The 14,794-nt window shown below is 45.4% G+C and overlaps 1 long non-coding RNA gene across 1 annotated transcript; it reads right to left on the reverse strand.

The window, feature by feature from the left end:
• Positions 1-12,298: 12,298 nt before the first annotated feature.
• Positions 12,299-14,155, reverse strand: LOC111591304 (uncharacterized). The gene is made up of 2 exons (XR_002750464.1): positions 14,108-14,155; positions 12,299-12,618 (listed from the first exon to the last, which is right to left on the reverse strand). It is a non-coding gene; the product is annotated as an uncharacterized lncRNA (long non-coding RNA).
• Positions 14,156-14,794: the final 639 nt, after the last annotated feature.

The following is a 14,794-nucleotide window of genomic DNA, read 5'->3' on the forward strand; positions in this document are numbered from 1 at the left end:
CGACTTGTCCTCAGAGTTGGTGGAGAAGGACCTACATGTGGAATGGTTGAGCCAGCGCATCACCACCCTAGAGCAGCAGGTGGAGATCCGGGACAACACCATTGATGTCCTAGAAAACCAGCTCCATGATGTGCAGCAGGAACTTGAGGAAGCTAATGACCACCTGGACATGCACCACCTGGAGATGGAGGCCAATGAGGCCGGAAGCGAGGGAGAAGAGGCTCCCGAGGAGTTAGGACCATCCCCTGGTACCAATGTGACTGCCTCCGAGATGCCCCCTTCACCCGTATCTAGTGTCGCTTCCACTACTCAGGGTTGATGAGTCATTCGACGCTTTAGGAGGATAGAAACCCACGCGAGCGTAGTTGATGTCAGATTTTTTGCTAGGCTTACGGGTATTGTCCCCTAAAATCGATGTAACCCATGAGAACTTGTGAGATCAGTGAAGTGATTGTAACCATGTTATCCTCGTTTGGATTAATGTTATGTTATGACATTTTCTTTCCGTATGATACAAAGCATGTTGTTTGGAATTATGAATTGGGATAACGGTGGCAAAAGCTCTGTTTTCAGATGGTAGCTAGGCAACGTTGCAGGCAAAACGAGCAAGTTCCCCCGCCACCTCCTCCAGCTCCCACGGTGCAGGAGCTGATGGCTCAGCGGAACGAAATTCTGCGACATCTCTTGCAGCGGCAGCCCCACCCTCAGCAGCATGGTGGAGGCCAGCCACAGCGACCTCCGGCCGTGGTGACCTACTAGGAGTTCCTGAGTACGTAGTCGCCCTTATTTACCAAGGCAGAAGACCTGTTGGACACTGACGTGTGGTTACGCGTCGTGGAGTCCAAGTTTCCCCTCCTCACGGGAGACTGCCCTGATGACACCAAGGCTCGCTTCGCCACACAACAGCTTCACAGACCTGCTCGGACATGGTGGGACCATTTCCGTGCCATGCTACCTGCTGGTCATGAAGTTTCTTAGGAGGAATTCAAGATTGCCTTCAGAGGACACCACATTCCAGCTGGGATTCTTGACCGCAAGCTGAATGAATTCCTGGCACTCAATCAAGGAACCCGCACGGTATTGCTGTATGCCCAGGCCTTCAACGACCTGTGCCAGTACGCAGGATATCATGCTGATTCTGATGAGAAGAGAGACTGTTTCCGCATGGGTCTCAACACCAAGTTGTGTGAGTGTCTCAACACTGTTTGGGTTGATAGCTTCAATGAATTGGTTAACCTGGCCATCTCATAGGAAGATTGTATTATAGCTCACCGGGCAGAGAAGAAGAGAAAGGCGCCAATGTCAGCACCCTCCACTCAGCCCCAGAGGTTCAGGATTGTCTCCCACAATCAGAGGAGAGGATTTCAGCAGGAGGCAGACAGATGGGTGATCAGGCCACCTCAGCAGCAGCAGCCAGCACCCAACCGTTTTCTAGCTCCCGATCCAAGGAACAATCAGCCTCCGCAGCAGCAGTAGTTCCGCCAGGGAAATGGGAACAAGTGCTTCACTTGTGGTAATGTGGGCCATTATGCCAAGAATTGCCCAAGGAATCAGCAGAGGCAGATGCCGGCACCAAATTAGGATAGAGGGAGGAAGCAGAAGGTGCAAGTCAGGCAAGAGAAGCTCAACTTCACTACTCTGGAGGAGTTACCTGAAGGAGCCCCCATCATGACTGGTACCTTTTTAGTTTTTAATCAACCTGCATTAATTCTGTTTGATTCTGGTGCATCTCATAGCTTCATTAGCCAGAAGTTCAGTGCTAAATGTCAATTGCCTTTCTGTCATACTCGAGGGTCTTTTATGATCGCAACGCCAGTCGGCAAGGTTGCATCAAACCAAGTAAATCAAAGCGTGCCTATTCGGCTAGGAAGCCACATTGTCAAAACCACCCTCCTTATTCTAGGATTGGAAAATGTGGACATTATTTTGGGAACCAATTGGATGACCCGACACCAAGTGGTACTAGATATAGCCAGTCGCATCGTTGAAATTAAATCCCCAATCTGTGGGAGTTTCACCTTATTTCTGCCTAGCCAAGATTCTACTTGATCATGTGCTTTTGCTATGATAGAGTTACCTTTGAAGAAGATTCCAGTGGTCTGTAAGTATGCCGATGTTTTTCCTGATGAATTGCCAGGAATGCCACCAGATCGGGATATTGAGTTCACCATCGAGTTGCAACCGGGAACGACACCTATTTCCAAGAGGCCTTACCAGATGCGACCCGCTGAATTGGCAGAATTGAAGAAGCAACTGCAAGAATTGTTAGACAAGGGTTTTATCTGCCCAAGTACTTCGCCTTGGGGATGCCCAACCTTGTTTGTGAAGAAGGATGAAAGCTTGCGGCTGTGTATAGATTACCGCCCACTTAATGCAGTGACTATCAAGAACAAGTATCCTTTGCCTCGTATTGATGTTCTTTTCGATCAATTGGTCGGGGCCAAAATGTTTTCCAAAATAGACATTTGCCCCGGCTATCATCAGATCAAGATACGAGCAAGTGATATTCCAAAGACTGCCTTCTCAACCAGATATGGACTGTATGAATATTTGGTGATGTCATTCGGGCTGACTAATGCGCCAGCATACTTCATGTATCTGATGAACTCTATCTTCAGCCTGAATTGGACAAGTTTGTGGTGGTTTTTAACGATGATATCTTGGTGTACTCAAAGAACGAAGAAGAGCATGCCAGTCATTTGCATGTAGCGCTTCAGCGTCTGCGAGAGCACCGTCTTTATGCCAAATTGTCGAAATGTGATTTTTGGCTAAAGAAAATCAAATTCTTGGGTCACACTATCTCTCAGGCAGGCATAGTTGTTGATCCTGATAAGGTGCAAGTGGTGATGAACTGGAAGGCGCCAACAACTGTCCGTCAGATTCGAAGTTTTCTGGGATTAGCTGGTTATTATCGAAGATTCATTCTGGACTTCTCTCGAATTGCGAAGCCTATGACTGAATTGTTGAAGAAAGGAGCCAAGTTTGATTGGGGTCAGAAGTGCGAAGATGCCTTCCACACATTGAGGCAACATCTGACCACAGCACCGGTGTTAGCGCAACCGACAGCTGCAAGCCATTTGATGTGTATTGTGATGCCTCTAGCACTGGATTGGGTTGTGTTTTGATGCAAGACAACCACGTCATTGCTTACGCATCAAGAGCACTCAGGCCTCATGAGCAAAATTATCCCACTCATGACTTGGAGTTAGCAGCCGTGGTTCATCCACTGAAGATGTGGAGACACTATTTGATGGTAACCCACTGCAACATCTTCACATATCATAAGAGCCTCAAGTATATCTTTACTCAGGCTGATCTCAACATGAGGCACAGAAGATGGCTAGAGCTGATCAAGGACTATGACCTGGAGGTACACTACCACCCAGGGAAAGCCAATGTAGTAGCTAATGCCTTGAGTCGAAAATCGCAATGCAACTGTGTTATGATGGATTCTCGCATCAACACCCTATGTGATGAGTTGAGCAAAATGAAGATTGAAGTGATTCCTTCTGGTGCCTTGTCTCACATTTCGGTTGAGCCAACTTTGCGAGACCAGATAATCATGGCCCAACTCACTAACAAGGGAGTGCAAATCATTATAGAGAACCTCCATCAGGAGACAGAGAAGTATAAGTGTTTCTGCCAAGATGGGAAGGGTATATTGTGGTTTGAAAGCATATTGGTGGTTCCTAAAAATAAGGATCTCAAGAAGAAAATCTTGGATGAAGCTCATCTATCCAAATTCTCCATGCATCCAGGAAGAACCAAAATGTACCATGATCTGAAGCCCTTGTATTGGTGGACCAGAGTGAAGAGGGTGATAGCCCAATATGTATTAGAATGTGACACATGTCAGAGGATAAAGGCAAGCCACTTGAAATCAGCTGGTGCCTTGCAACCCCTATTAGTACCTTCATGGAAATGGGATGACATCAGCATGGATTTTATTGTGGGTCTGCCCAACACCTCTCGACATCATGATTCAATTTGGGTCATTATGGACCGACTGACAAAACTGGCACATTTTCTTCCAGTGCACACCACTGATAAGGCTCAGAAGTATGCACAGCTATACATTGACCGAATCGTGTGTTTGCATGGATTACCTCGGACCATTGTCTCTGACCAAGGAGCCCAATTTGTTGCCAGATTTTGGGAACAACTGCAAGAGTCTTTGGGAACCAAGCTAATAAGAAGTTCAGCTTATCACACATAGGCTGATGGTCAGACAGAAAGGGTAAATCAAATTCTTGAAGATATGTTAAGGGCTTGTGCGATCGATTGCGACAAGAACCAGGATAAGTACATCTCCTTGGCATAGTTTGCTTATAACAATAGTCACCAATCCAGCCTAAAGATGGCACCTTTCGAAGCCCTATATGGAAGAAGGTGTCGAACACCCCTCAATTGGTCTCAGCCTGGAGAAAGAAAAAATTTTGGACCTGACTTGGTGACTAAAGCTGAAAGGAAAGTCAGGCTAATAAGGAAGAATCTAGAAGCTGCTCAGGTGAGGCAGAAGAATTATCATGATAAGAGAAGAAAACCTCTCTAGTTTGAAGTGGGAGATTTCGTATATCTGAAGGTATCACCCACCAAAGGAGTGCAGAGGTTTGGGATCAAAGGCAAGTTAGCCCCCCGTTACATTGGACCTTATGAGATCATAGAAGCATGTGGACCCGTGTCATACAAATTGAAGTTACCTCCAAAAATGTCTGCCATCCATAATGTATTCCATGTATCCCAACTAAAGAGATGTGTTCGATTGCCGACCGAGATCATAGCAGAACCAGAAGTGGAGATAGAGCCAGATCTATCATACCAAGTGTACCCTTCCAAGGTTCTGAATTGCAAAGAAAGATCAACTCGGGCTAAATCGATCAAAATGTATAAGATCCAATGGAGTAATCACTCAGAGGAAGAGGCTACTTGGGAGACTGAGGAATTTCTACGTTCGAACTTCCCCGATTGTCTACCTAAGGGAATTGGTACGTAACCATGCCCAACCCCTCCCCCTGCCCTTTGCATCTAAATATAAGAAAAATGATCTTAACATAAAAAGAGTAAATTGTAAGACTAAAACTAAGAGGACTTCCTTCTGAAGTTGCAAAGAAGATGACATTCGAAGAGCAGTTTACTAAAGAACCTTACTATACAAACCAACCCTAAAGGATCAAGCCATAAAAATTTCTCTTCACCCTGGAGGACTCCGACCCGAATCTCGGGATGAGATTCCTTAAGGGGGGAAGGCTGTAACACCCTAGGGTTACCTAGGTTGCTTCTCAGTGCTAACTCAAGATCATTATCACATGTGAATCCAATTGAGCAAAAGACACCAAAAACTTAGGAGCTAAAACTCAGTTAAGTCTTTTATCTTAAGGATCATGCCTAAATCATATCATGCATTCAAAAAAGGGAAAATTGTTGAAACCCTAGAACAACCCTAATTAGACCGTTGAAGTAGAGAGGAAGAAATGGGTAAAAAGACCATGAAAAACATGGAATCATGGCTTAGGCCAATTATAAAAGTTGAAATACACTAACTAAGCTACAATAAAGGTTATAAAAGTTTGGCCAAAATAGTTTGTTAAAAACCCCAAACAAGCCATTCAAGTGGAGGCTTTCTAGAGAAATCTTAAATTCAAAATTTATGAATTTCAGCCTCTAACTCCAAACCGAGCGCGTTCACCTTAATCCCTATCTCAAAACCCTTAGCTCCCGTTAACAAAAACGAGCTAAACTAACCCCTCTACCACATATCTGAAGATGGCTTTGGAATTCAGACCCTAGACACAACAAAATTGAAGATTTGCCTCGGGCTCGGGCTGAGAGACAGACCCGACTTGAGAGCTCCATATCTTTGGAACTAGTAGGCCAAATCCTATGACCCCCACACAAGATCGGTAGCTTATAGGGAGGAGAAGAGGTTTTGTGCACTGACCAAGGCAAGAGCAGGCATGGATGAGTGACAACACGCGCTAGAACTCGGGCAGAATGAACGCGCACATGTGTTCGACCCTGGTTGGCACGCCGGCGTTCGCCCAACCCCCGCGCGCGCTCACCTTAGTGCCCGGTCAAGTCTACCACGCGCCCTCGCCCACGCCATGCCTATAAAGCTGCCCCAAGGCCTCGACCGTACTCCCCCGCATACTCTCAGTCCTGCCCAAGCCAGAGTTTGCCGGACTTTGCCTTGAGCACGACGAGCCATCGCCCGCTAAGCCACCCGAGCCTCGGCCACCGCGGCCAGCTCACTCCAGCCGCCCCCTGTATGCGCCGACTGTTTGGTTAGCTCCGCCAGAGACCCGTGAAGCTCCCCAAGCCCTCAGACCCGACAGAACCTCACCAGAGACTCTGTAACACCCTCGCCGGACTTCTTCCGCTCACCGGCGAACGTGGACCGGGTAAGTCTCTGCGCCATTCTCAAATTCCTTCCGTGTATCGCCTCTATGTCCCCTGGTCAAGCCTCCCGAGCTAACCAATTGGACTATCGCGCCGTGAGGAGGCCGGAATACTCGCCGCCGACGAACTCACGCGTCTGCGCACGTGGACCGGCCTACTCCGACCATCCCCGGAGATGATCCGCACATCGGCGTGACCATCACGACTTCCCCTACACCCTCGGCCACTTCACCGGAGCAATCTCACTGCCGGTAAGCCCCTCCGCCCTTTCCTCCGACGTGGTTACTGTTTCCTAAGGGGAAGGACCGAGGGTTTAATTTAGAGTCACCCAGGGGGTTTTCTGCGTAGTCAGAGACTCCTGTGAATAGTGGTTCAAGGGCACGATTTAAATGACTTAGATAGAAACAAGCCTAGGGACCCTGATGCAAAACCATTTTCCTTTAACTATTTCTGTTTATTCTTTTAATGAATAGAGAACTTAGGAAATTCATAACTTGAGGAATATTTAACCAAATTTAGTCAAACCAGTTTTGTTGGATTTCAAATAATATGAACTATTGAGCAAAAATACTGAACTCTATGCTCTCTGTATTGATTTTTAGAGTTTGAAATTAAATAGTAAAACTGCCCAAACCTTATTAAAATAAGGAAAAATAATTATGCTTTTGTACTGGACTTAAGAAAATTTATAGAGATACATACCCAACTTAAGCACTGTTTAAAAATATTGAGCACCCCTGTATATAAGATTAACTCATGTTTTGCTATTAAAAACTATATCTGCCCAAAACTTAGGAAATTAAAAAAGACAATTGAAATTAATGAACATAGGATGAACATATTTTTCCTAGTCTACTTAAGTAATGAAGAACCTAGGAAAAATACAGAGAACCCTAGTCCAGAGCCAATCCAAGGTTAATTATTTTATTAGATACTAATAAATCTAGAAAGGCCATAATTAAAAATATAAGGACCATTTCAAAAATGATATGGAATATTTAGTAGACTCCTATCTACTAGAACACCACTACAAAAATAATAAACACCCCAGCCCATCATCATAAGTGGGGTGAACAATTAAAACTTGATTTTTGCCATATTCTAATTAAATCCTAAGAAAATCTAAACTTGTGCAACAATAGGCAATTTAATTTTTACCCAACTATTAATGAAGTAGAACACGAGAGGAAAATACAAAACCTATTCAAAAGTATGAGGTAACACCCATTACCCCTACCCCAAAAAAAAGACCATATATTCCAAGAATTTTTACCACCCTTTTCCCTAAACAAAAAGTTGCCAAATTCTAGAATGATTGCTCTTGCACAAAGAAGAAGATAGAAAAATTTAGAAATCTGTTGTTTGATATTTTTCAAGTATAGTGGTAGTAGAAAGCACCTCATTGGCCAAAAACTTTAGAAAATCATAGTAAAATAACCAATAAGTATTAGTGGCTGAACTTTGGTACACAGTCATGTTATTACACCTAAATGCCAGCAAAAAATAAGCCTTAGAGAATAACCTACTGTTAAAGGAGAGTTGTAGTTCAAAGCACCCCCTCTGCCCTTAAACTTGATAATTTTGTATTGAGAGAACCCTTCATTTTTTAAGCCCCAACTTTTGGGACAGAGAGTTATACACCAGTGAGAAGCTACTGTAATTTTTACAGAATTGTTAGAAATTTATAAAGGTAGGTTGTAGTTCAAGCCCACCTTAAAAGCATTAAAGAAAAGGAGAAGAAGAAATAAATTGGGAAGAATAATGAATCTCACCCCAATGAATTCAGCTAGGAATCTTAATAAACTTTCACCGAAACATTGAAAGGAAATCAGTGGAACACAAAAATAATCTGACCAGTTAACTTAACCAAACTTGACCCTAAATGGCTAAGTGTACCACTAGAATTTCCAGTAGTAAGATTAAGCTCTACCTTATTAACTTAATCATTTCACCATACTATTACCATTGCTAAATTGCATGTCATGGCATACATATATCTCACTCATTACATTCATTAGATTGCAACCTCGCTGACGGAGAGTACGTGCTCATTCCCGAGCAAGGAGCTATCCACGAGGAAGACCAGGAGCCAGCTCCAGAGCCTGCCATCGAGGATCTCCCCGCAGCCCCAACAATTGAAGGCAAGCCCCGGTTTTACGCATAACCAGTTTATATCTATGCTATTTTGCTACACTTAATGTTTGTAGGCTTGTAATGTGCACTTAAGTGTAGGAGTTGCTTGAAACCCTTAGTTGCATTAACTCAGGATTCCTTTTTGAGATGGATACTAGTATGCTAGGTCGAGTAGCTTCCTTGCTAATTAGGATCTCGGTAGAAGTCGAGTGATTTTTCTAGCACTCACGCGAGGTCAGGAATTGATTGTATTCATCTTGATAACGGGATCTATGATGGTCTATGGACTTGGATCCAACGTGGATGCCTTGTCCATGAGACGGGAAAAGGAGTTAAGGATTAATGTGTGGATACCTGAGTCAAGCGTTTAAAAGTACTAAACACATGTCAGGAATATATGGTAACCGGTAAACCTAGTACCAGAGTGAAGTCGGGCGCAGACTTTACCCCTCACTCGTCCTGAGACTGGGTCTCCTATGCTAGCTATGGTGGGTACAAGTGCGGTCACTGCATGGCGGCAGCCGGGGTCAGTGGAGCATTGTATGCCAAGGCGGTGAGTCCTGGCCGCGAACGGGTAATCGATGGGTACGGTTGACGTGTGTGGGGACGGAGTGCCCTAACATGTCGTGTGTTTAGGTTTACCTTGCAAGGTTAAAAATCTATGCGAATCGTTTACTTCTCGCAGCTAATGAGACTGCTTGACCCCTTGTACTACATTGAGTAAGAAGTGAAATGATGTTTTACATGAGAAAACATGTTGATTGTATTAAATGATTGTTTCCATGTATGCTTAGAAGGAGCAAACTTAGCTAAAAGTAGTGATATTATAATTGGAAAAGCTAAAAATTAATTTAGATTCAGCTAGTGCTTTTGGCAAACCAAACCCCTCAGCCAAACAGCTGCATGGTCTAGAGGTAGAGGAGTAGATTCCTCACACCGGGTAAGTCTAGCTTAGTATACTCAGCCCTGCTTGTGGCATAATTTTTACAGGTACGCTTCAGGTAATGGTTGATGGTGTGACTTGGCCTACCACCCTGCCACCGGGTTGGACGGTCGAGTGGGATGCTGCTCCAGTAGGAGAGGAGCAGGAGGAGTAGTGGGCTAGGCCTTGCCCTATTCCTCACCTTTCGACGATATCGATTATCCGCTGCAATTTATCTTATGATCTTATTTCAGTTTACTTGAAAAACTCCAATTTATGTAATAACTCCAGTACTTTAAACTTGAGGTTTCCTGTTTTATTGTATTTCCTCTGTGACTCACCCTCGAGTGAGCTCGTGGTATTTGATCCTAGATAAGTGGCTTTATCAGACTAGATCTGAGGGACTCACGAGTTATTCTGATTTAAGTGTGTTGCGGCCCCTGAGGCGTGACTTGGGCACTTAAACTATAATAATTCGGGCGGTTCTGCCACAGAAACCATCTCCTTTCTCTCCTCCAACCGCACACACAAGGGAAGGGCGCCATGGCCGCGCTGCACGCCGGGACGCCGAGGCCTGGCTACCACGCTAGGCATGCGGGCACGTCGCCACGCCGGATGAGTCACGGGCTACGCCGAAGACCCTGCCGGGCGTACGCCGAGGCCACCACGCACCCGCACGCCGGTGCTGGCCACACCAGGCTTGCGCGCACCCGTGCTGGGACACTTGGCCTGTCCGCATCGCTCTAGGGGTCGTCGGGCCTGGCCAAGCCAGGCCACAGGGGCACGCTGCCCGTGCCCAAAACGAGGGGGCCACAGGCAAAGGGGCCATGGTCGTGCCGCTCAACTGGGGGAAACAGAGGGAAGGCACAACAGAGGGGAGACAGGGAGACAACTCACCTGGGCCTGGTAACCACCGAGACGAGATGGCTGCTCCTGCATGATTTGGATCCAGGGAGGGAGACGAGGGGTTATGCGATAATGTGGGGTGTCCGTATATATACAACGGAGATAACGCGAGAGGTGGTTGTCAAATTTGTCGCGGATCACGTTCTGGCCGAGTGAAAGAGATGGTTGTGTGATGAATTGCGTGAGACAGTGTAAGACGGAGACTGAGTTAGGGGGGTTAGATAAAATTAGACAAAGATGGTCAGAGCTAACCCGCGAGCCCAAGATGACGAGCTGGATGTCGAAGGGGTAGACGTGCCCATCTGACTTTGAGATATCTGAAGCCAGAGTGTTGTTGAGTGAAATTGCAAATCTTAAGGATAGAGCTTTGACTGCCGAAGCGGTTGTGATTGATTTCGTATTCAAGAACATTCGGTCATTGAAGCATCAAGTATATCCTACTTATCTGTACACCGGCACTAGAGACCCTTCCCGAGTGACTGAAAGGGTAATCATAGAGGAAGATGTTCTGAACTGAGTTGAGATGATGCTCAGAGGTGCCATAGTCAATGATGGTGCTCTGCAAGCTTATTCTGCATGCAATCTTCCCCTGTTGTAAGTTTCAGTCATTCTATCCTTAAATGTCACTTGTTATGTTATTTTTCTATAAATGTTGATGATATTGTTGTCTTGACTTAGAGTCCCTTTGTTGAGTTTGTGTCACGTCCCCTTGGCATGGGGAGAATGTGCCCTTGGAAGATGGTGCATGACTGACTGATGAGGAGGTCAAAGTAATGTTGACGATGCCTTGGGAGCCCGACATCTTGAGTATCATGTAGGTGTAGTGCGAGATGGCCATGAACTTGGCCAGCCTTGGTCTTCCAATGATGGCGTTATAGGCATAGTCGGAACAAGCCACTTCAAAGTGCTGGAACATGGTGCAATAGTTGTTTGGAGTGCCTGAACGTCACGAGCAAGGAGAATTGGCCAAGGGGATACTCTCCCTCTGTCGGGACGATGCTGAAGAAAGGAGTGTTAGACTCCTGTAGCTTGGCGACCGAGATCTCGAGTGCGTTGAGAGTCCAAGGAAGGTAACGTTGATGCTGCTCCTCCGTCCATCAGCACCTTGTTGACCCAGTTGTCCTTGATCATCAGGTTAAGGGGTAGAGGATACTTACCCGGGTGATCAAATCTAAGCCAATGGTCACCCCGACTGAAGGTCATCGGCGTCTCCGACCACATATGGGGCGTTGGTGGTCCTATTGCGACCACCAGCACTTGTCGGTCCGTCGGCTTCTGCTACCTCTTGTTCTCTTGGGACCCATGGCCCTCGAAGATGTAGTTGACCTCCCTGTCACCTCAATGGAAAGCCCCCTCCTCTACCCCAGGCTACTAGAGCTATTGGCCCTGAGGTTGTCAAGCTGGCGGTAGAGGAAGCAGCTGGAATGGTCGGCCATGGCCGACTGAATTCTTGAAGTCCCTATAGTTACATAGGGTGTGGTGCATCTCCTTATGGTAGGGACACATGCCATCAAGAATTTAATACAACATCTACAAGTTGTCATGGGGGGCACCTCGTGGCCACGTCGGCGGTGGCCCCATGGCATGGACTTCATCCTGAGGCCTCTTACCCAACGCTTGTCCTACAGTGGGTTCCCTTCCTTCTTCTGGGGTGCAGGTTGAGATGGTTGGATGAGGTCTCGGGCTCGTTCATTGGCGGTGACGTACATGTTGGCTTTTTGGAAGAGCTGCTCGGATGTTGTGGGGGCCTCCTGAAGGATGGTCCGCACGAAGACCTTGTCCTGAGATCCTCAGTAGAAGGCCTTGATCACCGCTACGTCAAATATGTTAGGGAAGCAATTTCTCATTGTAACACCCCACTGGTCACACACAATGGATATCACCAAAAACCCCACCCACCTAACTTACTCCACACAAGAGGCGTAATAAGGAAAGAAAATATAGCAAAATCTGGTAGCACCTCCTTTGAAACTAACATAACAAGGAGGGGAAAACATGAAGTTCATACAGGATATAAAGACATATAATCCACATAGTAGAAACTAGATGCAAAGTGGTAAAGCTCATTTATGCCCCAACTGAAGTAAAACAATGGGATAAGAAACTCAGCCCACCCCAAAATAAACGCTCAACCAAGAACAAAGGAATTCACTAGACTTGACCAACTCTGATTAACAACATTATTAAATGGTGGTTCCTTTATTAAAGGTGTAGTGGCCGTGCTACTACATCCCTCTATTCTCAAAGCAGAAATTAGGTGCCTGCATCAAACAATGCAAGATGTGAGATAACACATCTCAGCAAGTAAACATAACAACAACAAATAGGACATTGTAAATCAACTGTGCTTACACAACCACGTGTTCAGAACTTCTTTCTTTTCTTTCGAACAGTAAATTGCAGCAAGTAAACAAGTAACTAAAATCTCAACGCCAAGTAGAATCACCATGTACAAGTCCAAATTATCCACATCCACATAATAGATTCCACACCTCTCCCATGAATGCACAGGACTACAAATGCAATAATGACTTCTGCCTTCATATCTCTAAGGATATGAAGCTGCACCATACCCCTTCTCGGGCAACATATGATGCTCAGTGTACCGGTACGGTCGGACCATAAGATCACGACGAAACTTCAATGCAATGGATGATGAGTACATTATGCATGACAACATCATGAGTTCTTCCCAAATAAAAAAATGTGCTAGACATTTACTTCCACCCATTCCACATAATAACCACTTGAGTAACATAATCAAACCTCAAACTCAACATATGAAATCCATGAAACATGAACATTTTCAAATGATGGCACTCAAAAGAAAATATGAATATGAACACAATAGCACAACATAATCAAGTATAAGACTCCTCATCTGACAGACGGAATAACCATCACAGTTTTACTTGCCTTCAACGGAAGTTTGGGCAAATCCCCTAAGAACGATCTGGGAGTCCACCACCTGTTTTTGACACCCAACTTAGTGCACCAAATTCACATAAAAAAACTCAAAACAACGACGCACCTACGTGCAATCTCAAACCCCGCCGCGGGTAACAATTCTCCCCACACCAACCAAACTGCAGCGGCGCTGCTTAACAATTCCATAACTTTAAAATTAAGACAGCAGTGGTGTCAAAAAAAACTCCAGAGGCAACTACATAAAATTCCCCACAAGTTTTGTATACAATTTATGATTAAATTCTAACATCTAATTACCCCTAAACGGTCCACAAAATAAACCCTGCAATCTGTTTTTTTCCTGTTTTGGGCAGCGACATACTCGGATTCAAACAGCGATAACTTTTAAAATATAATTCCGAATCAAGCACATAAGTACTTGTTGGAAAGATAAGAAGGAGCCCTTCATGATTCTTATACTGATTAACCCTAATTACTCCCGAAAAATCCCCAGAAACTGATAATACTGCTGCTGTTCATCCCCCTGAAAATCTGTTTTTTTTTTTTGGACAGCCACATACCTGGATTCAAACGGTGATAACTTTCAATTTATAACTCCAAATTGAGCGCATAAATACTCGTTGGAAAGGTAAGACAAAGTTCTACATGATCCCCAAACTGGTTTCCCTTAATTTCTCACGAAAAAAACACAGAAACTGCTAGAACTACTGCTGTTCATCCACCACCTAAAATTCTGGACAGCCCCCTCTACCCAATCGCAAACGCAACCTCTAATCAATTGAATTGCAGCGCAAATGAACAAGGGATGAACACAAAAATCACCTTGGATTCTCCCCCTTTCCTTCCTCCCTTCTTCCCTCCACCAAAACGATTGAAGACTCGCACCACGTGACGATGATCCGAGCGGCAAGGATTGGCACCTTGGGAGGAGGAGATTGGGGGGGGGGCTAGGGTTTGGTGGTGTGGCTGCAAGAATTGAGAGAGGAGGAGATGGGCAGGGGGGCGGCGGCCAAGGTGTGGGAGAAGTGGGGGGCGGCTGCACAAGGGGGGAGGGGGTTAGGAGGGAGGCGGCTAGGGTTTGGGAGGATTAATGGGCCGAAACACCAATTGCGGCCCAACTAACCCACGCGACAGCTCCCGACCGCAACGCAAGCGTCAAACCAAATAAATTCTACTGCCCTAGTTGTGAATGTTTTCCAAAAAATTCCAAATCCCCAAAACAACAACCGGATGAGGAAAAAAAACAAAAAGAACAACCCCCAACTTCTCTTCTTTGCAAACCGGGTATCACACTCTACCCCTCTTAAAAAGAATTCGACCACGAATTCTGACGCTTCTATCGGAATGACAAAAGAAAAGATTAATGAATCAACAACACTTACCCACAACGAAAAGTTCCGGGTATTTCTGCCGCATCAGCTCCTCAAGTTCCCACGTAGCCTCGCGCTCAGACTGATTTGTCCATAAGACCTTGACATACTTAATTGATCTCTTCCTCAACACACGCTC

This window comes from Zea mays, chromosome 4, assembly GCF_902167145.1.
Source record: "Zea mays cultivar B73 chromosome 4, Zm-B73-REFERENCE-NAM-5.0, whole genome shotgun sequence".
Taxonomy (NCBI): domain Eukaryota; kingdom Viridiplantae; phylum Streptophyta; class Magnoliopsida; order Poales; family Poaceae; genus Zea; species Zea mays.